The sequence below is a fragment of the Paramisgurnus dabryanus genome, chromosome 10 (genome assembly GCF_030506205.2).
Source record: "Paramisgurnus dabryanus chromosome 10, PD_genome_1.1, whole genome shotgun sequence".
Lineage (NCBI taxonomy): Eukaryota > Metazoa > Chordata > Actinopteri > Cypriniformes > Cobitidae > Paramisgurnus > Paramisgurnus dabryanus.
Window position 1 is genome coordinate 13311470 of NC_133346.1, and position 24388 is coordinate 13335857.

The 24388-nt window shown below is 38.2% G+C and overlaps 1 protein-coding gene and 1 long non-coding RNA gene across 2 annotated transcripts in view; one reads left to right on the forward strand and one right to left on the reverse strand.

The window, feature by feature from the left end:
• dchs1b (dachsous cadherin-related 1b) overlaps positions 1-24388 on the forward strand; it is a 111066-nt gene that overhangs the window by 30706 nt on the left and 55972 nt on the right. The gene's annotated exons all lie outside the window — the stretch shown is intronic.
• Positions 10393-11469, reverse strand: LOC135738308 (uncharacterized). Its single transcript, XR_010528679.2, has 3 exons — positions 11395-11469; positions 11052-11113; positions 10393-10892 (listed from the first exon to the last, which is right to left on the reverse strand). It is a non-coding gene; the product is annotated as an uncharacterized lncRNA (long non-coding RNA).

Genomic DNA, 24388 nt, shown 5'->3' on the forward strand with positions numbered 1-24388 from the left:
TTTGCACTTCTGGGGAGTGAAGAATATAAAAGGATTGGGGGAAGCATAAAGAAATTGTTCATTTGCATTTGTTGTTTCTAACCTAAAGGGTACAAAGGTGTAATTCACCAATTTGTTTATAATGCATCTAGACTTGTAGAGTTATAGTTAAGACCATGCTCTTCAAGAAACAGATGAATTCCAGACCTAGAAATCAGACCCCTTTAGATTTTGGACCTATTAGATTAATACCAGACCCAGGCTTTACAGTTTGTCATTCAAACCAAGACTGCATTATCAGACTAATGGCGCATTCACACGGGGCATCAGCGTTAACGCTTCCCATTCACTTTTAATGGGTGATGTCATGCGTTGCAGAACTGATTTGTGGATCCGTCTGCGCAACGTCAGTGCCGTTGTTCGCGGCAGAAGTTGAACATTTCTCAACTTTTCAAGCGGCAACGCCTGCGTCAGCCAATCAGATTGCCTTATGCAAATAACCTAGGGAGAGCCAGCCAATTACGTTTATGGAAGAGCGGAGCATGTGTAGCGGCCACTGTGATTGGCCGTTGGCCACGCTTCAGACAAGCCTTCCGTTAAGCGTTAACGCTTACGCCCCATGTGATTGTACCGTAAGGCGCTTTTCTATAGCATAGTATCCAACGGTTTGGGTCGATTCAGTTTACTTTTGGGTGCTTTTCCACTGGGTGCAGTACGTATTACCCAATACTTTTTTTTGTACCACCTCTGTTGGGGTTCCAAGCGACCCGAGCTGATACCAAAACGTGATGCGAAAACATTGTAGATCACTGATTGGTCGGAGAGAATCGTCATAAAAGGGTCATTGCTATCATGTAAAAGATTAGCTTTACCTTCATGCTAGCTTGCGCTGTCTCGAGTAAACCTGTTGTCATCTGTGCTTTGCTGTAAATTACCAAACTCCCTTTTATCAATTAAAAACATCCACAGGTTGAGATTAAGGAACACCATAACAGTTTTTTCCAGACTTGCAGTTTGTGGCGCCAAATTCATCGACTGACGCCACGGGTGTTTGTACAGAATCTTTCATGTGAGACAGAGGTAGTGATAAACACGATGTGCAAACATATATTTGTGTTGGTCAATTTTACATTTGTGGCGGACCGAGAAATAAATGAATGTATGGGGATGTATAGCATTCCAACAACGCTCTTGTAGGTCGTCACAGCAGTAGGCAGCACAAATATAATGACACACCTGTTATCCCTTCCAGTCCAAAGTGTTACTAAATTCGATGGAAAAGCTTACAGTACCAAGCCAAAGTGAGGTGGGCTGAACCGACCTAAACCTTGGGTTACTATGCAATGGAAAAGCCCCATAATACTGAAAGTACTGAGATCCACCCAGAACAAGGTCATGTTTATGTGGAAAGAGACTACAAGATAAAGACATCCAGAATTGTTTATCCAGCAATTTCTTTCATGGACTTACAAATGTGATGACAGGAGCATCTAGAGTCATTAGAATGGGTTTAACCCTGACCTCTCTTAGACCTTTAACCCCTAAAACCCAAACTAGGTCTCTGCATTTAGTCTTAAGTTCTTAATACACGACGAGAAGAGGGCATTATTGCCCTTTTCTTTCTTTCTTTTTTCTTTCTTTTTTTTCTTTCTTCACGCAATTCCAGCATCTATGGCCATATTGATGGCAAGAACTGGTTAATCCATACACAAATTGATCCACACAAGTAAATCCATACACAGGTTGGGGAGGGTCAGTTTGGTATCTCCAATTCCAACGTCCATGTTTTTGGCCTGTGGGAGGAAACCGGAGTACCCGGACCAACACTGACCTAGCCGGGGCTGATGTGAACCTTTTAAGTAGTAGTATTATACAGTGACATTTGATGTAATAAAAAGCAGCAAGCATTAGCAAAGTGATTGATTGGGGGCGGTGGAGCTAAGGAAATATTAAAGTGTAACACAATGGCTTGGATCCCTGGAGTGTGTTCACTATCTCACCTTGTGCTTAGTTGCCTGTACGTCCTAAAGTAGTTGAACATGGACTAACCCACAATGGGGATAAAGGATAAATAGCTTTATGAACCATAACCAAGTACAGTATTCACATCTACTTAGCATGACATTTGCTACCACAGTGGTTACGATTAGTCAACTAGGTATTCAACTCTTCAAAGACGTGACTCTTGATGTGTCTAAACCTTCTCCATCTCCTTGGATCACTAGTTATGCCCAAAACAATCAAGACTTTTCCCAGCTGCTATCATCAACCCTTCTGATGTTCAAACTTTTCCCCTCTTTGGCATAAACAATTCAGGACTACTGAGTCGCCTGCAATGATTTCTGAGAAACGCTTTGATGTTGCAGGGCAAATCTCTGATTTATTTTAGACAGGGTTTTGAATAAAACTATCAGTTCTCTGCATTGTTTTGCTTTATAAACATCCCACAAGCATGACCATATAATGTCCCCTGGAGAAACATGGTACCCTCTTGAGACATCACATGCACTTCATCCTAAACTCTACATTACACACAATGTAAAAAAATGCAAATCAACTTATATTTTTATGTTACTTTAACTTAACAAATTAAGTTAAACAACAAAACAAGTTATGTCAACTTAAAATAGTAGTTTGAATTGACTTGTAAAACCAACATGCTGCATTTTGTTTACAGTGTGCAGTAGACAACTTGAAGTTAAGTTTGTTAGTGAGACTTATAAGTACAGTTTCATTCTGTAAACATCACAGCCTTTGTCTAAAAGACCTCAAAGACTTCACTGACGCTTAAACGATCCTCATCATATGGTAACAATCTTTTGCAAGCTCTTCAGATGCCACCACAATCATATTCATCCTAAACTCGCTTTGAAATATGAAGGGGAGGGACGCTTCACCGAGCAAAACGTTCCCCTAAAATGGAAAAATGCCACACGACCTCAGTTTCAAGATAATTAGTCTTTTCTATTTATTTGCCTAACAGACAACCAGGTCCATGGCAAATCGTACGGTTTACACATTAGAGACCTCATTTGTCTCGAAGACATGGGCTTCAGTGGTTTAGATTGAATACCTATGCCAATACAAAGATCCCTGGGCATTACTCAACAAAAGTGCCCTTTATTTTAGCTGATGAAAATGGCTCTTAAGTAAAATGGTTTCTTTTTGTTGTAAAGCTGAATTGGTCTTATGTTTAACTGAATAGGGAAACGTTTTCAAGCCAAAAAGAAGTTTGGTCTAGTTTTGTTGCTTGATGTATGAAGTGGTGTTTCAATGTGTGGCAGTTTAATTTATGTGCCCTGTCTTGTGGTAACAATATGTGCTTTAAAGAGCTCCATGCTCGGCTTTTTCTACAGGGTCTGCTTTTTAAAAATGAGGATTTATATACTTTCCCTGTTTTTCTCTCGGCATCTGTGTCTGTCTTCCAGCACTTCATAGTTTTGGTTTACATCTTCACACAGATGCCACTTCCCATCTGGCTGTGAGAGGACTAGTTTTGAACAGCAGTTTTGAACAAACCAGCAAGCCCCAAATGATTATGGGATGCAGAATATCTGCCCTTCAACTGGATGAAATGAGCAGTGTCTAAAATAAATCCTTTCTAAATTAGTCAGTACCATGGTCAAACATGCAGACGGAGATTGAGGTCAAATGCATTGTACAGTGGATTTCAAACTTTATGACCCCCACGTATGATGAACCAGCAAGAGACCCCTTTCCAAAAATTAATATCCATATATTCATATTTTGTATAAAGGATTGATTAAACTGTGTTAAATATATAGTAACTTGGATAAAAAAGATAGTGAATTGTTTACGAACTTAAATAATGGGCTACACAGTACAGGTTTTTTTTTCTTGAAATTTTCTTGGACCCCTTAGAACCTTTTGGGGACACCAGTTTGAAAACCATTGAATGCATAAAGTGATCAGCATTACACACTTCAGTTATTCAGTTGATTGAGTGCATCAATCATGTACTTAAAAAACTAAATTACAATTTGAACACACTACTTGTACTACAAAATGACACAGAGTACTACATAAGTATGCAATTTGGGACAAATCAAACTCCAGTCTCAGCTCCATTCGATCAGGTGAACTGTAAATGCATGATTCCTGTCTTTTAGTGATCTAATTTGGCCTCATTTTTGGCATGATGGTGAGAGACAAAATATATTTGTTTTTCTTGGAATGTGTTTTTTAAAACATATGGTGCAGTGATTTTTAGAGTACATCAGCGTTTGAATGTTTTGCCAAAGTAGAGTCGTGGGATTTGGGTCAGGGTCAAATTGTGGTGATGTAGGGATGCTTGGCAGCAAGGCATTATCAGGTCACCGTGTTGATTTAGGAGACTGTTGGCTCTGTTGGTTTAGCTTACCTGTTTTGCACTGTGTGCAGAAGGTCACAGCGAAGTTCTGTCTGAAGAGAGGAAACATTTATGCTCTCTCCTGTAGTCATGGAGAAATTAAATACAGAGAGGAAATAAAGTGTGGGATTCTTAAATTCTCAAATTTTCTAGACGATTTCTACAAATCCGTTAGATTATGGTCACGTCACATGGAGTTTTAAAGACCATGTGAACTTTGGATACGAGTTTTGTGGCTATGAGAGCCTGTGAAAGGGTACAGCCCAAGTGACAGCTACATATTTTGACAATTTTTTAAAGCGTAAAAAAGATATAGGATTATTAGGAACACCATACTAATACTGTGTTTGACCCCCTTTCGCCTTCAGAACTGCCTTAATTCTACATGGCATTGATTCAACAAGGTGCTGAAAGCATTCTTTAGAAATGTTGGCCCATATCGATAGGATAGCATCTTACACTTGATGGAGATTTGTGGGATGCACATCCAGGGCACGAAGCTCCCGTTCCACCACATCCCAAAGATTCTCTATTGGTTTGAGATCTGGTGACTGTGGGGGCAATTTTAGTACAGTGAACTCATTGTCATGTTCAAGAAACCAATTTGAAATGATTCGAGCTTTGTGACATGGTGCATTATCCTGCTGGAAGTAGCCATCAGAGGATGGGTACATGGTGGTCATATAGGGATGGACATGGTCAGAAACAATGCTCAGGTAGGCCGTGGCATTTAAACAATGCCCTATTGGCACTAAGGGGCCTAAAGTGTGCCAAGAAAACATCCCCCACACCATTACACCATTGCATTAATGAGAAATTGAACAGGTGTTCCTAATAATTCTTTGGGTGAGTGTACATAGATTGGTGATGACTATACTTGAAATGTGCTGTTTTTTAGTAATGTTAACTTTAATTTGGTGTGTTTGGGCAAGGATCTTGCAGTCTTTGCTATCATTTAAAGGGGACATATTATGAAAATCTGAATTTTTCCATGTTTAAATGCTATAATTTGGTCCCTAGTGCTTCTATCAACCTCGAAAATGTGAAAAAGAACAACCCAGTAACTTAGTTTTGGTAAACCATTCTCTGCAATCATGTAAAAAAATGGGTCATTGAAATGTGGCTCCCCTTATGATGTCAGAAGGGGATAATACCACCCTCTATTTTGCACTATCCAACCACAGCACTGACATTTAGTTTAGAGATCAGATCATTTGCATTTAAAAGAACACACCCAAAATGGCACATTTTTGCTCACACCCACAAAGTGGCAATTTAACATGTTATAATAAATGATCTATATGGTATTTTGAGCTAAAACTTCAAATATGTACTCTGGGGACACCAAAGATTTATTTGACATCTTAAAAAAGTCTTGTGAAATGTCCCCTTTAATGGGTCTTGCCATGTATGGTAAGCATGACCATGCTTGTATGACCATGGTGGTCCAAATTGGTGAGGGTGCTGAGTGTTCCATTATTTTCTTGTCAGTCAACATAAAGAAAACGTAAAACATTGAAAATGAACACCAGTGCCACTGTCAACAATGAGAAATAGATGTCATTGCACTCAAGAAAAATGACTTTTTCATATGCTCTCTCAGACGTGAGTTTCATGTTTCCACTGCCAGGCTAATGATATCTTCTATCCCTTTTTCTAAACCCTAAACTCAATTCTGACATAAACCTAAATGAAAACAGGGGGACCACCTAAAATGAATTTCGATATGTCACTGTACTTAAAAAATAAAATTTTCCTCCTTATTTGATCTCCTTTCGTCAACATCAATTTAAGATTCAGATCTCAGATACAAACTGATATATGAGGCAATCTTTGGCACAGCTTAGTTCAAAGGAAACAAAAATTGCAATAATATTCTCACATTTCCTTTCTTCAGGCAAAAGGTTATGGAAATTAGTCAGACTGGTCCAGTTTGGCATACAACAGTGTAGGGAATTGAGCCGTTGGACGCATGGGCAGATGCTGGGTACCCGTGCTCTAATACACATTGCAGAAACGCGGCCTGAACAAAAGGACATTAAGCAGGCGCACCTACAGTACATTATAACTCCAACTGACAGCTTTATCCTATATGGCCCTCTCTCTATTTTTCCCTTCACGTTTAGGTTTCTTTTTTTGCTCGACACAGTCTCCATTTGTCTCTTTTTGTCTGTCAGGGTAACGCAGGCGTAAGGGTTTCCTTGGCACACCGTTGCTGGTGCTCTCTTAAAATCAGTTCATCTACTCCTCCCCTCTTTCCTTTATTCCTCTGAGTGTGAATGAGTCACGCAGCTGTGTCAGGCATGGAAACTAGGATTTGAGAGCTGCGTGAAGGTGAGAAATGGCTAAATGTTGTTCCTAGTTACTTCCCAGAGGGGCTATCCTCTTTAAACTAAATCCTGCTTTGGGAGAGTGGTCAGTTTCCGTAGCCACAGGGAGTCTTTATCTTACTTTCTTACCCCTCTATCTCTTTCTTTCTTCTGTTATTTCTCCTTCACATGAGAGGAGGCTCACAAACAGCCTGGCTTGAGACAGTATCATGAATTGCTGGCCTTTTCCAGATGTAACCTTAGAGCAAAAGTAGAGTTCATTCCAAGAAAACAGGGTCTGCATGCTTCAGTGCTTCATCAGTATAGATCTGGTTTGATTTCAAAGAGCTTTTACGGTGATTTACAAAGTCTGCAAATGAGGAGGCTATTTATTAGATCTGGTCATCGGGACATGAGGTGTACGCTAACAGATAGGGAACATTGAAAACAGTTTTTTTACATAACATGTTAAATAATTAGTCAATTTTCTTAAAAACAATCCAGATAATTTACTCACCACCATGTCATCCAAAATGTTGATGTCTTTCTTTGTTCAGTCGAGAAGGAATTATGTTTTTTGAGGAAAACATTCCAGGATTTTTCTCATTTTAATGGACTTTAATTGACACCAACACGTAACAGTTTTAATGCAGTTTAAAATTGCAGTTTCAAAGGACTCTAAACGATCCCAAACGAGGCATAAGGGTCTTATCTAGCGAAATGATTGTCATTTTTGACAAGAAAAAGAAAAATATGCACTTTTAAACCCCAACTTCGCGTCTATCTCCGGTCTCGTGACGCGCCAGCGCGACCTCACGTAATTGGGTAATGCCGTGGAAAGGTCACGTGTTACATAAATGAAAGCACATAAGGGGACCATTTAAAACAATACACTGACACAAAGACATAAATTAGTATCATTCCACATACAACAACATCGGAACGGTCCTCTTTCTCCACACTTGTAAACACTGGGGCGTAGTTTCGCATACGTCATCCGTAACCTCTTGACGTGATGACATATTGCGTGAGGTTTATGTGGCGCGTCACAGGACTGGAGGAAGAAGAGAAGTTGTGGTTTAAAGGTGACATAGAATGATTGAACAGAGTATTTATCCTTGTTCTGTGATGTGACATGTAGACAAAAATGTTTTTGTTTGGGTCTGTAATGCCTTAGAAGCTTCCTAAAAACCTCTCTCAGATAGCTCTATTAGGGTGGGAGATTTTAAACAAGTGGTTTTGCACCTATTTGGCTCCCCCTACTGGTTTAACTTGCAATCTCATTACTGATTGTCTGACTTTGCTGCCACTCAAAAAATGTAGCCAATTATTTTAAAGTGGAGGGGCAGTTAGATTCCTGTGATGTCATAAGCATCAGTTTTTCAGATTGGGCCGTTTTCTGGTTGACATTTCTAAAAGAGGAATTTCTATGAGACTGAGATGTTTAGCATGTCTAGCACTTATTGTATGTTCGTGAATGTGGGTAGACTACCATTATTCAACAAAGACAAGGTAAAAATGGTTTTTCATTCTCTGTCCCCTTTAAAAGTGCATATTTTTTATTTTTCTTGCCAAAAATGATAGTTGTTTCCCTAATGCCTACCCTTATGCCTTGTTTGGGATCGTTTAGAGTCCTTTGAAACTCCAATTTTAAACTGTATTAAAACTGTTATGTGTTGGGGTCCATTAAAAGTCCATTAAAATGAGAAAAATCCTGGAATGTTTTCCTCAAAAAAAGGTGGTGAAATGGTGGTGAGTAAATTATCTGGATTTTTTTTAAGAAAGTGGACTAGTCCTTTGAAATAACTAATATATATTTTTTTTAAATAAAGAGATCTGTGTACACATTTCCTCTTCAAAACTGCATTCTCATCTTCTTATACTTTTTCAAACTGCATTTCTATGTGCCCCCTTATGTTTTTCAACCAATTGAACTTTGCAGGCACCTTCCAAAAATGTATTTTTAGGAGTTGCTCTGTAAAATTGCATAAATCATGCATTCATAAATTAAACAATGTCATCCACTGCAGAACAATGGATTATCTAAAAAATTCTTCCCCCAAGATACATTTAATAGATAAGCGAAATGCTTCTCTGACCAATTTCTTGTGTTTTTCACTATGTCTTCAATGATCTGGGGTGTCGCTGGTTGTTACTGATTTCAGTTCAGGCTATAGTTAACCAAACGACAGCAGGCGCACAGCTCTCCACCTTCCCATTAGTGGATCAGTCAATGTTTCACATCTCTCAAAGCGTTCCCGTTTAATTTGTGAGTGATGAATGATTAGGGGCACTCCACTTCTTCGCCCCAATAAGTGAGCAGACTACTTAGTGAAATCAGAGCAGCTTATAACAGCTTTAAGCTTCAAACCCTATGTTCATAATGTCTGAACTGATACTGATTGCTTCGTAAGCTGTGTGATGGACTCCACTATAATATTATGCCGAACCATTGACAGACATCTGTGAATTTTCTGTAATGCAAGGCACATGCTAGTTTTTGACCTTGCAGTTTGTTTTGACTCGATGGGGGCTGTGCATCCTATGACACGCATTTCTTATTTCTTGGTTTCGGCTGATTAAGCCCAGCTGGATGACACGTATAGAATATATTTATGTTCATCCCTACTGAAAGACCAGCATACAGTTAATTGCTTTAGGAGTCCCCAGTATAGTATACTTGTGTCTCAAACATGCTTTTTATCGGTCAGCCAGTTAATATTGGTCAATAATCTTATTAACATGTATACTACAGGTCCGTTGAATGCTTGAATCTGATTGGCTGATGAACGTTCTGAGGTGTGCAATTATTTTTTGGGAAAAGCATGGCGAATGTAGTTCCAGGCAGCTCTTTTGACCGCATTACAGTTCCATATCACTTTGCATAGTTAACTGTAATAACGGACTAACAAAAACAACATGACAGACGATTTTCCGAGGCAATAACAGCGCTGTTTAGAGATGCACAGAGGTAGCCTCGTTCACACAATCTCTCTCTCGCTCGCCCTTTCTCTCTCCCTCTCTTGCTCTTTCTCTCTCGCTCGCTCTCTCTCTTTCTCGCTTTTTTTTAATCTCTCTCTGTGTCTCTGTCGCTCTCGCTCTCTTTCTAATAACTGCATTAGAATTCTATTAACGTCTCAAGCCTCCATTGCCAGCTTTCCGCTTCGCGTCGTGGCCGCATCACCACCTCGGGTGTGCATTATTTTTCTAATAATTCAACGGCCCGTTGTCCATTATTCTTTACATGATCAACTCAGTTACAGTATATCAAGCAGAGTCAACCCACTGGAGAGAGATTGCATGGCACAAATACCTTTTTTCAATTGGACGTCAACATAATGCACAGTATAGACAACAATATATCACACTGTTAACGATTTCCCTGTATTTTTACAGTACGGTACTGGCAGCACGGTTGCCAGTAAGTTACTGTATTTTGGTTTTACAGTACTGTACTGTAATACCATTTTACAGTACACAAACTAGTACTGTATAGTTACAAAGCAGTACTGTACTGTAATTTTACAATATTTTATTACAGTAGTCTATTTTTACAGTAATTTACTGTAATGTCTATATTGACCCATAAATACTATTTATTACTTATTACAGTTAATACAATAATATTATATATATAATAGCTAAATATTTAGGTTTAAATCTATAGTTATTAATATGGTAAAAATGCTACATTAAAACATAATGAATTAAAAGGCAATCCAAGCAATGTATGTATCAAAATTTTATTTAAAAAAAACATTTAATTGAAACAAAACATATTTAAAACAAGATTTTAAACAATAATAAACATATAAACAAGTTAAATAAAATAAAATCAACAAGTATAAACAAGTTTGGAGACCCCTGCTGTAACATATTTAACTCTGGCAAATAGAACACTGTTCCATAGTTTGAAGTTTTCAGTTTAAAGTCCATCATCGACTAAAAGGTAACATTTCACTGTGGTAAAAACAACACTGGCCCATAGTTTTAAATATTCTACTTGAATTTCATTGAACACTAAAAATAAATTTAAAATTAAACTGTGGCAGACAGACCACAGTGGCCTTTACTTTGAAGTCGTCCATTCGAACTCAATCAGCGACTGCATGAAGCTGTTCACATGGGGGTTAATGGCCACAGCTTTTCTCTGCACCAAGTTCCTTGTCTTTTTGCTTGCTCCTTGTCTGGATGTGCACTTCTTCCCATCTTTGGAATTAATTCTATCCAGAAACCTGTTAGAAATATCATAAACATTAAGTCAACAAATATAAGATAGAAAAAGATTCTTAAAAAATTAAACTCAGCCTTGAATTTACTCCTATTCTGAAACCTTTTGTTCTTATTCTACTGTTCCACACCTAATTACATTAAAATACAGAAGATTCACTTACCGCTGAACAAACTCTTTCCTCAATGGACAGCATCCACATGGATCCTGTCATGATTGAATGTCCTGAACAGAAAGTACAATTGTTACTGATTTGGACACAACTTTTTATTCTGAAAACAAAATCTTTTGTCAATAAAGTCCAGGGACACCTCTGCTAAATAAATACAATTATTAAATTTCTTATAACCAAAGTCTGAATATTTCTGTTTGTATATTTCTACATGGCAAACAAAGACAATTGTGTACATGTTGTGTATGGTCGTGTTACAGTGTTGTGTGTGAATGAGTGAATGAGTGTATACATGGGTATTTAAAGAAGCTGTAGTGGTAAAGTGCAAACTTACCGAACATAATGTGCTTGGGTGTGTCTGGTGTCACCCGTTGTGCCTCCACATCTGCCTTAACTCCTGATAAAGTGCAAGGACACTCAGGTAAACTACAAATAAAAAGTCAGCCACATTCCTGTGTACTTTTACATGTGACGTGAAAGCATTTAATATTGCAGTCTAAAAAAAAATACATGACTTGTAACTGTACATCATGTACTTGCCTGGTTCCTTTAAAGATGATCCATCTTACCCAATCCAGCTTACAAGCAATGGTAAGACTGTAAAAAAGACAAATGTTACAAAATCTGTTAGCCATAGAAATAAGTAGACATTGTGAAGGAAATGGAAAAAGAAAATTTAGTAACACTTTACTACAATAGTTTATTCCTTAACATTTGGTAATGCCTTAGCTAATATGAACTAACAATGAACAATATATTTTACAACATTAATAATATTTGATAATGTTCATTGTGCAGAGACAAAGTGATTAATTTAAAAATGTATTAAGTGTTTAAATCTAATATCATGTTATGCTAACAAATCAAACCTTTCTGTAAGTGTTTAGTCAGTTGTAAAACAAATATATATATATATATTAGTTGTTATATTATATATTATATATAAATATCTAAATAAGCCTTTTTTTATTATTATTCTATAACATCTTGTCTACAGAAAATATCTGAAAATGTCTCGTTTAGTGCAGAAAATAGCGATTTATAGTGACAAGGTAAAAAGACTTCCCCTAATGTTTAACCCGGACCGGCTGCGGTGTAACACGCTATTTCACGCAAAGTTTTTTAAGTTAGTAGCTAGCTGCTCACTTTAAAGATAAACATGATCGCCTAAATCTGAGCAATCCTGGTGATGCCAGTTTCCTACACGATGTTATAATGGACTATTTTACATCCAGAGATGAAGGATCAGATGACAGAGACGAGAAGACAAAGGTACGTAAATGCGGAGCCCATTCTCTTTGCGTGCATTGATTTGATGTGTTTTGGAAACTTATATATACTGCATGTAATGCATCTGAAGTGGTGGAAACAATATGCCATAAAAATGTATTGGACAACTTACTTGACGTGTAAAACGCTTTAGAGAAGATATTCTCTGCTTTTGCTGATATAACGTTACCGTAATATAATAACAACAACAATAAGCGCGGCAATCCCTTACGTTTATCTGATATTAAGATGAGCCCAGGTCTGAATGATATTTGGTCGAAGTTAAAGCTGCGATGAAATCGATGCATGTATCCAGTTAAATATGAGGTTTCTTGTTTTCACTTCTGTGGAGGAGGACTGCGGTACTACAGTATGATGTGTACGGCGTGTCAAGTCCTGACTGTTTAACAACCACGAGTCAGCCTTGCCAAACAGTCGAACTTAATACTTTTCTCTGACGCTAACTGAACGGATGAAACGCCGAGATAAACGACCATTATGCTGGGACCGCAAAACCGCGCTGGCGGGTTGTCTTTGTCCATTTCGTTAAAAATATTCATTGTCACCACACTTTCAACACAATATAAACTCACCAAAACCCTCATAATTTAGTTAAAACAACCCTATATTCATTAATAAAGGTGTAAAGCGAGTTAAAGCAGCGGTAGACATCTGTGTGTAAGCTTACTTTCTGAGGGAGATTGAAACTTTGTTGGCGACCGTTTTTCTCTCTCATTGCACGTTTAAAACAATATTGTGACAAACTATTGACAACATTCTTAAACTAAAAATTAAGTTTTCATGAAACAGAAATATTTCAAACTTACCGAACTGCCAGAAATCAATCGTCCTCCTTCAGCTGCAGCCAGGAGTTGTGCTCTCTCTCCCTCTGTGTGATTTGACGTTGGCGCACTTTCTCTGATTATTGCAAGTACACCTGGCACATTACAGCAATGGCTACAGCAAGGTTACATCAAGACCAAAATATACTGTAAAATTTTCCCGCTCAAACAAATTTACCCAGAATGCATTATGAACTGCAGTACTGTACTGTAATGTACACATACAGTATAGTACTGTGGATTTTTACAGTAATGTACTGCTAAATCTACAGCGACATCTAACAGTGCAGCTTTATACTTTAATTTTTTGGGTGATCATTCCTTGATGATCTAATCTGAAACAAAGGACAGCAGTGTGGATTTTAGGTTTTCATAATGTGAGGGAAAACCCCTTTCATCTCTTTACATCCCTGTTTAAAGCATAGCAGCTGCCACAGTGTCCCACCCGAATTCTTTCACCCTCTCAAACTCATCACCCAAATGCCAGGTGGAGGGTGATCCCTGTCTCCAGATCTCCTGTAGGTACAGTCAATGTTAATCTGCTTGCTTTCTGCCCTGCCTATAAAGCTAGGATTAATGATTTAAGGCACACCTACAGTACATTAAATCAAGAGCCTTTACTTACAATCTGGGTTTAGGAATACAATCACATTACTTTATGTGATGCTAATGCAATGCTCTACCAGTTGAGCTACAGTACTTTTAAATTAGGCTATAGCTGATTTATGTCCTTGGTGTGTCTTTATTCTAGTGACACAGACACATAGGGACATATTCCATTAGTTTATCTATTAGCTGCATCAAGTTATTGGAAAATGAGCATCATTAACAACAATGATCTCACTCCCAATATGTGTTTGGTCTATTGGTTAATTCGTTCTCCCCAGGATATTTGAGAAAATTGTTTTAATTGCTAGCTTTTAAACCTCTTAACTATGTCTCCGCAACTTAAAGAAGAGAGGGCTTGAGAAAGTATGTTCAACAGAAGGGGAACTGGGGACAGAGGTGAACGGGGCCCCAAGGCCCCTCTCTTGTTTCTCCAGAGAGGGTCTCTTTTGGCAGACATGTGTAAATATCTTTACATGTCTGGTTTATCAATCTGCCTGCGTGACTGATGCTCTCCTCACGCAAGGTGCTGATTGGAGACCCAAGGCCATCTGTCAAGCCTGGGTTTCAACAATTAGATTTTGCAAACAAGCCTGCCAGTGCTAAGCAAGTCCTTCCCCCTTTCCTGATGTTTGGTATCACAGTAGTGCTCCACAAGCTTAAACGTTGCAGAACATAAAAAGTTAAAAATTGCAAAGAAATGAAAATAAACCAAAACTACCTTCGGCGTCCATATTGCATTTTAAATACGCATCACTTGGTTGCGCAAAAAATTTATGGTGAAGGGGTCAAAAAGGTTCATCATGTGTATTTTTTTTACATAGACCTAAATTTCAAAAGAAGCGTAAATGGACGTAAGAATGAATCCTTTGTGGATAACGATAACTCCAGCTGTGCCGTACTGATGATCTGTGGTTTGTGTATGAGTTAAGGTTAAGTGTTTCACCTCTCTGGGTCATTTTGGTTAGAAAAGCGACAAGAGATACCACAACAACCAAGGTTCCTGCTTACCGATCAAATTACAATCACAGATTTAAGGTCAAAGGTTAGAGGTCAGAGTGTGAGCGCTGGAATGCAAAAGTATGACATAAGAGCCAGTCTAGTGTCAATAATATACATCCTGAACCGGTCACAAATCTGTACATTTCTGCCAAGTTCAGACAGTTATGGGGTTAACATGACAGTTATGCTACACTTTGGGGTCATATGATGCCATTCATAAATGTCTGGCTGCTGGTAACTTGTCTTTTAACACGGCTTATCCTAATAAGCATCAATCTTTCGGCACAATGCCACACAATTAGCCACATGGGGCATCTACGCGTCTCAAAGGTGGGGAGACTAAAGCCTACTGGCTTAACTTACACCCACTTGCTTCATGTAACCGAGAGTGGCAGAAGGAACTTGAACCAGCCCTGAAATAACACTGTTTTCATTGCTTGTTTACGGACCGCGGCTGCTCATGTGCAGATGGCGTCTGGAATCAATCTCTGTTTTGAAACCTAAGATTTGAGTATTGCCTCAACAGTGTTGTGTTGTCTTTGTTGTTTTGTCTCTGTTTCTTGATATGCAAGTCTCATCAACGTTTCTTTCATTCTCCGTATGGCACAGTCAAGATGCGTTGAGCAGGAACCCATGAATCTTGGACACATCTTACATAGAACAGCGTTTGTCTCAGATGTCATAACTTTGCGACTAGTCTTAACTTAAATGCCGCAGCTGATCCGTAAGCGAACGGTGGGGAGAAAGAAACAGAAAAACAGAACAAAGTGAAAATTGAACAAACAGATGTGGAGAGAGAAGGAGAGCATGTGTGATTCGGCATCGGCAGAGAATCCAAGAAAATTAATGAAGACATTCTTGGCCCACATGAAATGATTTAATTGAATTAATGTGGATAGTCATAAAAGACTTCCTTAGGATCTATGGTGATACCAATCAAGAATGTATTTTTAATGGTTTTAGCATTATTCTTCTTACTAACTAAGCAACTAGAAAAGTATGAAGTCTGAAGACTTAAGCCATTGTTAATGTGGTGGAATGGAATGTAGAAAATGACTCATTACACATTCCCTCTGGAATGCTTAACTCTGATTGGTTAATCGCTGTTTTTGTTTTGCTGCCTATTTCCTACGTACAGTAACTGTGTTAGTTTTATGTGTGTTGTGTCACTTTCCAGTCTCCTTAGTCCCCTCCCATGTAACTGAATGAATAAAATTAATATTTGCTAGTCTTCCTGTAGCTCAATTGGTAAAGCATTCTGTTTACAGCACAATGGTTGTGGGTTTCGATTCTTAAACACTCACTGATAAAATGCCTTGAATGCACTGAAAGTTGCAATGAGTAAAAGTGTCTGCCAAATGCATAAATGCAAAGTTTTTAATGACCATATATTTGAACAGTTTGGTTCCAAAACGCGATAAACGGCATTTAAAAAAATGAGTTGCCGCCAAAATCAGTATTGTATCAGGTCCGTATTAAAGTAAATTCTTAATTTTACGCAAAATCCAATATCAGCCGTGTTATTCTCTCATATTTTCTCCCTTTTTTCCCAAAACGCGATAAACGCCACTCCTCCTTTTCTGCAAAATGCAACAGTTCTCCTCAACAGATCACAGAGCACCATTACACGCATTGTAAACAACAATGGTGGCGTGTTGAATATACACGGAATCCTAGTTTTCCTCATCTACTTTGTACTTCATGATAAACAGCCAAAGAAAAAAAACTAAATAAAACTTTGATGGCATTGATAAGCCTGTGGTGGTTTTCTGTGACGGGAAAGAAACATAAGCCGTCAAAATCTAATAATTTACACGAGAGGCACTCGGGAGACGGAAAAATGTCGGCTGCTGCTTGTTCTCCGGACAGCATCAAGCTTCTGTCATACTAACACATTGACCCCAGGGGATCTCTTCAAAAAAACTTTCCATTATTTTACTCAAAGTTAACGAAAATCGAACAGGACCAAAACGGGTCAAAAAAGGTTCAGTGACGACGTCCCAAATATAACCGCAGCAATGACAGTGTTCTTAATATGATAAGTAAGTGTTTTGATTAATGCCATTAATTTTATTTAAATTATTATTTTATAATTATTACTTTATTTAAAAAATTTTTTTTAATCAGTGTATACCACAAGTCAACTAAATGAATATAACAAGGCAAAGATGAATGCACATTTATGTATTGGTTTAATAGATTTATAGCATTTTGAAAGTAAAAATTTGGACGGATTTATTGCATTTTGCGGAAAAAATAATTTTTTGTTTATAAAAAATCTTTAAAAATCAAATTATGGATTTAAATTTGTATGTTTTTATAACCTAAAGATGCTATGTGAAAGTTTGTAACCCAAGACAGTTGTTTTTATCTTGTCACTTTCTTGGTATAGAAAACACATTTTTACCCAAATTAGTAAAAATGGATTTATTGCGTTTAGGAACTCTTCATTTGTAAGTAGTTATGCAATAACATACATTTTTCTTTACAAATAATACCTACACATCAATAAAAAAAACTTCAGTAGAAAGACGTGATCGTAAAATGAGTTGACGCATTATATACCGCTTCAATTTGTCACTGTTCAACACAGTTTGAAGTCGAACCGCTCAATGTACTCACATTGTCTTTTTTGGCATCTCACCTTGAGAAGGGGCCTTGACTGCTGACAGCTTAGACATCCCATGTGAGTGCGGTGGGGGCTCAAGGGTGGAAATTAAAAAGCGTTTGATTGATTACACCCCTGGAAAGATCCCTCCATGACCCCCTCCCATTTTCGTCGGTTCAAGCTTTGTTTTTTTCCCGTTTTAGTGAAGGCACCTCATCAGCAGAAACCTGAAGAGGCGCTCTGAGCTAAAGTCTATTGATTTAGTTCTTATGGTGCTACCCATGCACTCCTACAACACATTCACATTCAGCCACCCAAGGTAACACAAGAAGATAGAGGTTTGTTGTTTATAGGGGGTTGTTTGTGTTGAAGGAGTTGTGGTGGTTGTGTTTAAGAAAAAAAATGGGTTTGGATAAAGATGAGGAATTCAGGGGTGGCTTAATAAAACGTTTAACGTAATGAAAACAAATGTAGCCACGTTATGCATGTGGTACGGTGCTATTCTCTTCCAATGGGAAAATGACAAACTGTCTTTATTGTCCACATTGTAGGTCAGTAAAAAGCTGATGTCATGCATTCAATCACTCGTTTTCAAAGGTCCGCTTTTCACTAATGCCATCCCGTCCACCCTTCAACCCCCACAATCCCATTTGAAGGCAGCCAGATGTGTTTGCAGCTGCAGTGTGACTTGCGCTATTACCTGTAGATTAAACGTCTGTAAATCGCACAAAGCGCCGGCTTTGTTTTTGTCTCATCAATTTCTATCACCCCGTTCGCTTAGGGTATTCTTGTTGGCCTAAACATTTGTATCTCAATCTTACAGCAGTCTCAACCTGGTGACCTCAGTCAAAAGCAGCTTTGGGTTTTTGTGAAGGTAATTTCCACAATCCCCTCCGTGTCCACAGGCAGCACAATAAGGGGTGGCCTGGACATGAGATCAGCAGAAGTGTAAACATACTCGAAACTGCAGACTCTCTGGAAGCAAAAAATGCTAAACAAATAGACTATCCTCTTCAACACGGCGTCCCTGAAGGCCCTGGGTCTACTCACGCGTCCGTCGGTGAGAACGGTATGCGGTTAAGTCCGCGTATGTCTTCGTTTGTAAGCACATATTAATCAACATGTAGATGTTTATGTGCAGGGAAGCCTTGAGATGCATCATACACAATCTCTTCGATCTTCATGCTGACATCATGCTTGGATAAGCAAATATGTAAACTGTTGGGAAAAGTGCTTTTATAGATTCGCTCGCCTCTTGGGAAATTCTCCTATAGTTTATCCTGCAGGTTTATCTGTCCACGATCGGTGCAGTCAGGTTTCGGCATCACTGATGCAGCACATAATGATGCTGACCGTCTCTCTCCACCTGTCCGGGGGTAACAATCTCCCGGGGTACGGTTTCAGTCAAACGCTTGAATAATTAATCGCAGTTCTTGAGCGGTGAAACATTGGTGTGGTGTCACAGAATTCAAATGGGCTTTAAGAAATTGCTCTAATGGGGTTTACTGCACATCTCAATGACATCAGTATGTTTCCTCACTTCTTGAGTGGGTGTGTTTATTGTTAAACTGTGATCTAAGACAGACATAAATTACATCTTTGAAGAACTGGGAAGCACATCCAAAGAAAAAAAACGTATTGTAGTTCTGCAAAGATACATGAAGGGATTTGAACTTTTAAAACTGCCAGAACATTTGTAATATGAGAGCAACAAACCAATACGTCTTGCAGATATCTCTATTGTCACCGGCGGGTTATATTGTAGCCCAAAGCCTAAATGCTTAAAGGGATAGTTCACCCAAAAATGAACATTTTTGGAAAATAATTGTAATCAAGCAGGAAACAGGAGCACCATTGCTTTACATAGTAGAAATGAAAAATACTATGGAAGTCAATGGTGCTCAAAAATGGTTTGGTTACAAATTGCTCAAAATACCTTCCTTTGCGTTCAGCAGAACAAAGAAATTTATACAGGTTTATAACAACTTGAGGTTGCGTAAATGATAAAAAATTTCATTTTTGGTTGAACTATCCCTTTAAAGAAAATGAAGCCTTTATAACAAGCAGGATTATTTTTATTTGTTTTACTTAAAGGATTAGTCAATTTTCTAAAAATAAATCCAGATAATTTACCCACTACCATGTCATCCAAGATGTTGATGTCTTTCTTTGTTCACTCGAGAAGAAATTATGTTTTTTGAGGAAAACATTCCACGATTTTTTTCATTTTAATGGACTTTAATGGACACCAACAGGTAACATTTTTAATGCAGTTTAAAATTGCAGTTTCAACAGAGTTTCAAAGGACACTCTGACAAGAAAAGAAAATGCACGTTTAAACCACAACTTCTCATCTATCTTCGTTCATGTGACGCGCCAGCGCAACCTCACGCAATACGTCATCACGTCAAGAGGTCACGGATGACGTATCGAAACTACGCCCCAGTGTTTACAAGTGTGGAGAAAGAGGACCGTTCCGACGTTGTTGTATGTGGAATGATACTAATTAATGTATTTGTGTATTGTTTAAAATGGTCTGCAAATGTGCGTTTCATATATGTAAAACGTGACCTTTCCACGGCATTAAGCAATTACGTGAGTTCGCGCTGGCGCGTCAAAGGACCGTAGATAGACGAGAAGTTGTGGTTTAAAAGTGCATATTTTTTATTTTTCTTGTCAAAAATGACAATCGTTTTGCTAGATAAGACCCTTATGCCTCTTTGGGATCATTTAGAGTCCTTTGAAACTTCGTTGAAACTGCAATTTTAAACTGCATTAAAACGGTTACGTGTTGGTGTCCATTAAAGTCCATTAAAATGCGAAAAATCCTGGAATGTTTTCCTTAAAAAACATAATTTCTTCAAAACTGAACAAAATCAACATTTTGGATGACATGGTGGTGAGTAAATTATAACACGAAAACAAGTGTGTTTCTCATCAGGATGCATTAACAGACATAACACGTTCAACTTAAACCTTCTTTAAGTGTCTGAATGACATGTGTTGGTGATTAGGTCCGCTATGATCAGGGTGAAAGGGTCAAGTGTGCCGCAGGAGACATGGCTTAACGTATGCATTAGTTCTGCTCTCTGGCATCTGATAAATCCAATACTGCTGACCCTCAGCTCTAGGTGAAACGATCCTCCTTTGTAATGGCATTCAATCCTTCACAGATATGACCGTTTAAATATCCACCGGCTCTGTGGGCATCTTGACACCACAGGTATTGGAACGCCGCATGCATATCAGTTTTGCTTTCGCTACATTTTCTCATCGCCCCCACTGGTAAATCGCTATAGATTATTTTTCCTATTTGCCTTACACTGGTTGATGACCCAGCACATTTCAGCTCTCATTGTGTAAAGAGAGAAGCAGGTTGTTTAGCCCAGCATTTCAATGTAACCTTGGCGCTCTTTACTGCACCTTCCTAGTGCTGGAACATCTCTCCATAACATCCCACTGACCTTAACCTTCTCATTCTGGAAGCCATTACTTAAAATTACCTCAGAATCAAAGGCTGTTTCTGTCTTTTTTCTCTCTCCTGTCTGCTTTATAGCGCTAGCAGCACTGCCCAGTTGGCTCAGACGCAGCACTGAATTTATCGCCTTTGAATCATCTCTGCCCAGTGATCGGCTTAGTGATTTGAATCAAGTGCTGAAATTAAAGTGGAAAGGAACTTTAAGGCTATTTAAGGAAATTAGCCAGGAAGAAACAATGGTGATTTTCCAGTTTTTGATAGTTGAACGTTCTTATTAAATCAAAATTCAAAGTTAATCTTAACATGGAATCCTATTGGCAAACTCAGAGGTCGTTTAGTGTTATGGAGTGTAAGTTTGTTAAAACAATTCTTATAGAGCTATTTGGCTCTTGGTTAAGGCCTTATACTCTATGGCTTGTACACACTACATTTAAATTTGATTGTCACTTCACCTTTTAAAGGCTTAATCCTGTTCTGTACACAAACACACTTCAGTAATTTACGGGACTGACAACCGCATTCTATAACCGAATTAACTCGCGCAAAATGAAGGTAGTGACAACCGCATTTGAAGAAACTTTGGGGTGCGTTTCCCAAACAACGACATAACTAGCTGCTGAACCCCTATAGTACGATGCATAGTTGGAGAATCGAACTACCTATAGTCAAAACTGTTTCCTGAAAACATAGTAACTTTGTCGCACATTGGTTGTTTGAACCATGTTAGTTTAACAACATAGTTAATGATGTCACGTGTGATTTGGAGTACTCATTAATCTGGTCAAATCGATTTCATGTCAGATTATTGCTGTAAGTAGCGTAAATTGCTTCGGAATACTGATTTTATTATCATGATTTAGTCCTCTGTTGTTTTATTTCAAGATATTTCAAGTACAAAGTACCCTTACGTCACTCCTCCTACAGTAGGCATTCCCCAGGGTCTTAAAGCCTGCACCTACAGTCTTTTCCAAAACAGCACTTAAATTCTGTTTACAAACTAAAAGACGTAAATTGGACTTTGTTTATATTTAGATGGATATAGAATGCACTGCATATTGCTTGCTTATTTTGTTCGAAAGCATGATCAATGCCAGTCTACATATACCATAATAACAAGGAACTATGCTTCTAACCACAGCTCAACAGCTGTAGTTACAACCACATAAGTTTGCGAATGTCCACTAGAACGATGGTTTCGGGAAACCCCCGAATCTTTTAACTATGCTGAAATGATGGAACTTGCGGCCATAGTTGGCTAACAATGCTTTTGGTAAATGCATTCCTGAACTACTTGTTAATGAAGTATTTCAACGTGCATCATGGAAACGACAGGTCTCTCTTCTGAAAAAATAAATGCCTAGAAGGAGAAAAAACGGTTCTGTGTGGGTGGTGCAGAAAATGACAGAGGCACAAGCATTTGCTGACTAGTGTGGCCAGATCTTGCACGAAAAACACACCGAACAAGAAAATCCAATAATAAACCGATATAAAACCAAATGCCTTATGTCAAAGATCAAAATATTGGGCAGCTTCTCACTTTAATAACACAAAAACTTGATCGCTTCATAAGCCAAAAGCCATAAACGGTTAAGCGCCACAACGGTAGGCCTATGTAAGTAAAAAAAGATGAGGACATGGCAACACTGCAAGATGGCGCTGAAAGAAGTAGCCTCACAAATGCGTACAACACACAACACCTAGACGGTGGTATATTGCAAAACCTAACACTGCATTATCATTTTGGTCAAAGCTGTGAATGATAGCCACACGAGACGGCAAAAACAGACATTGACTACAAGGTGTTTGTTCATTTATTTATGCATTTTATTTCATTTATTTTTGGGCTATGGTTAGACGTCTCTTAAATTTTCACTGACATCCCAAATTTTGCATTGTTTTAGCCTAGACATCTGGGATTTGTTTGGATGACTATTAGACATCTTTTAAATGCTTGCTGGGATAATTCACTTTAATAAATGATTAAGACTGTAAAGATGAAAAAGTAAATACATGAATTGCTGACAGTGGGACCGAGAAATGAAATGAAGAAATGAAATGGGACATTTAGAGTGGATAATTTTTACGATATCATAGCCAGTACAGTTTCCAAAAAAAGCAAACAAATTAAATTTGTAATTTCCTGGTACTTCCTTACATACAAGCATATTTTTTCATTGTTTCCAATTCAATCCTCTGTTAGGCTCTGATGTGTTCACTATTTACAGTGGCAAACATTTTTTGTTTTTCTAAGCTAAAATGTGTTGTTGTAACTTGCTCTGTGAACTGTACAGCCATATGTTACATTAACTTCTTTTTACATACAGCAGGATATCAATCATCAATACGCTGAGAGATGAACGAGAATTATATTTTGATTTCAAGTTCGCTCAGGATGTCAGGTTTGGGTAGTAAAACTAAATATTTTTATATCAAACATTTATAGACAAAGGAAGCAGACAAAACAAACTTTGTTTATTTGTGGTGCCATGTCTGTTGTTTGACATTAAAAATCGCTGTCATTCAGAACAATGTTTTCATCTAAAGTCTCCTCACCATGAATACAGTCAAAACAAGTCCTTGAAAGCATTACAGTCAATCATTTAGAGAAACTGGCCAAGATAAACACAAAAGTAGAAACAAAAGCATAGTCCTTTCTATTTCACATTTACAACTTACTGTACATGGATTTGCAAGCTTTCCTACTGTACAGCACATTTTACTAATTTTTTTTATTTTCTGGTGTTCAGTTGTCATCCCGGATTAATTCAGGTGGCTTATCCAATTGAAATGATGGCTCATTCGTAGTAATACTGTACCAGCCTTGGCAAGCATAAAAGTTACATAAAAGAAACTCTGATATGCCAAACCCAGAGGAAAACAGCAACATGAAGAATGTCTCTTCACCCACATATAAAACCCTGTAGATTAACCAATTACTTATTGCTTTTATGCATTTGTGTCTGAAGTGATTGAAGGTTCAGCTGCAGATTACAAAATTGCATGCTTTTTCTGTGTGAATCCATTTATGTGTAAAATTAAGTATAAAACATTTTTTTGCGGCTGCTGGCAACAGCAAGTTAGCTTTGAAAGCATAAAAGGGGAGATCCCAACCTTCTCTTTAATGCTCTATCCAAGGCTATGCCTTTTCCAAAACACGAGCACATCACGCAAGATGCCATTTGGTATAGGGTGTAATGCAAAGCTTTCAAATAATTTTAACTTGCTAGTGAGACAACATTACATTATGTAACATTAAAACCAGGGTGCGATTTGCTGGGGGGATAGGGGGGATAATCCCCCCTGGGCTTTATATCCCTGCCTCTGAGTCACTTTGCCTATGGCGTCGAATGCTAACTAAGCTGCAATTCTGTTGTGAATCATGTAAGTCCAGGATGGTGTCGTTACCGGAAGCTATTTTTTCCCACAAAATCACACTGATTACCCGCAGAAGCCCTTTATTAACCCAATGGAGCCGTGTGGATGACTTCTGTGAAGGATGAATGCACTTTTTTGGGGTTTAAAG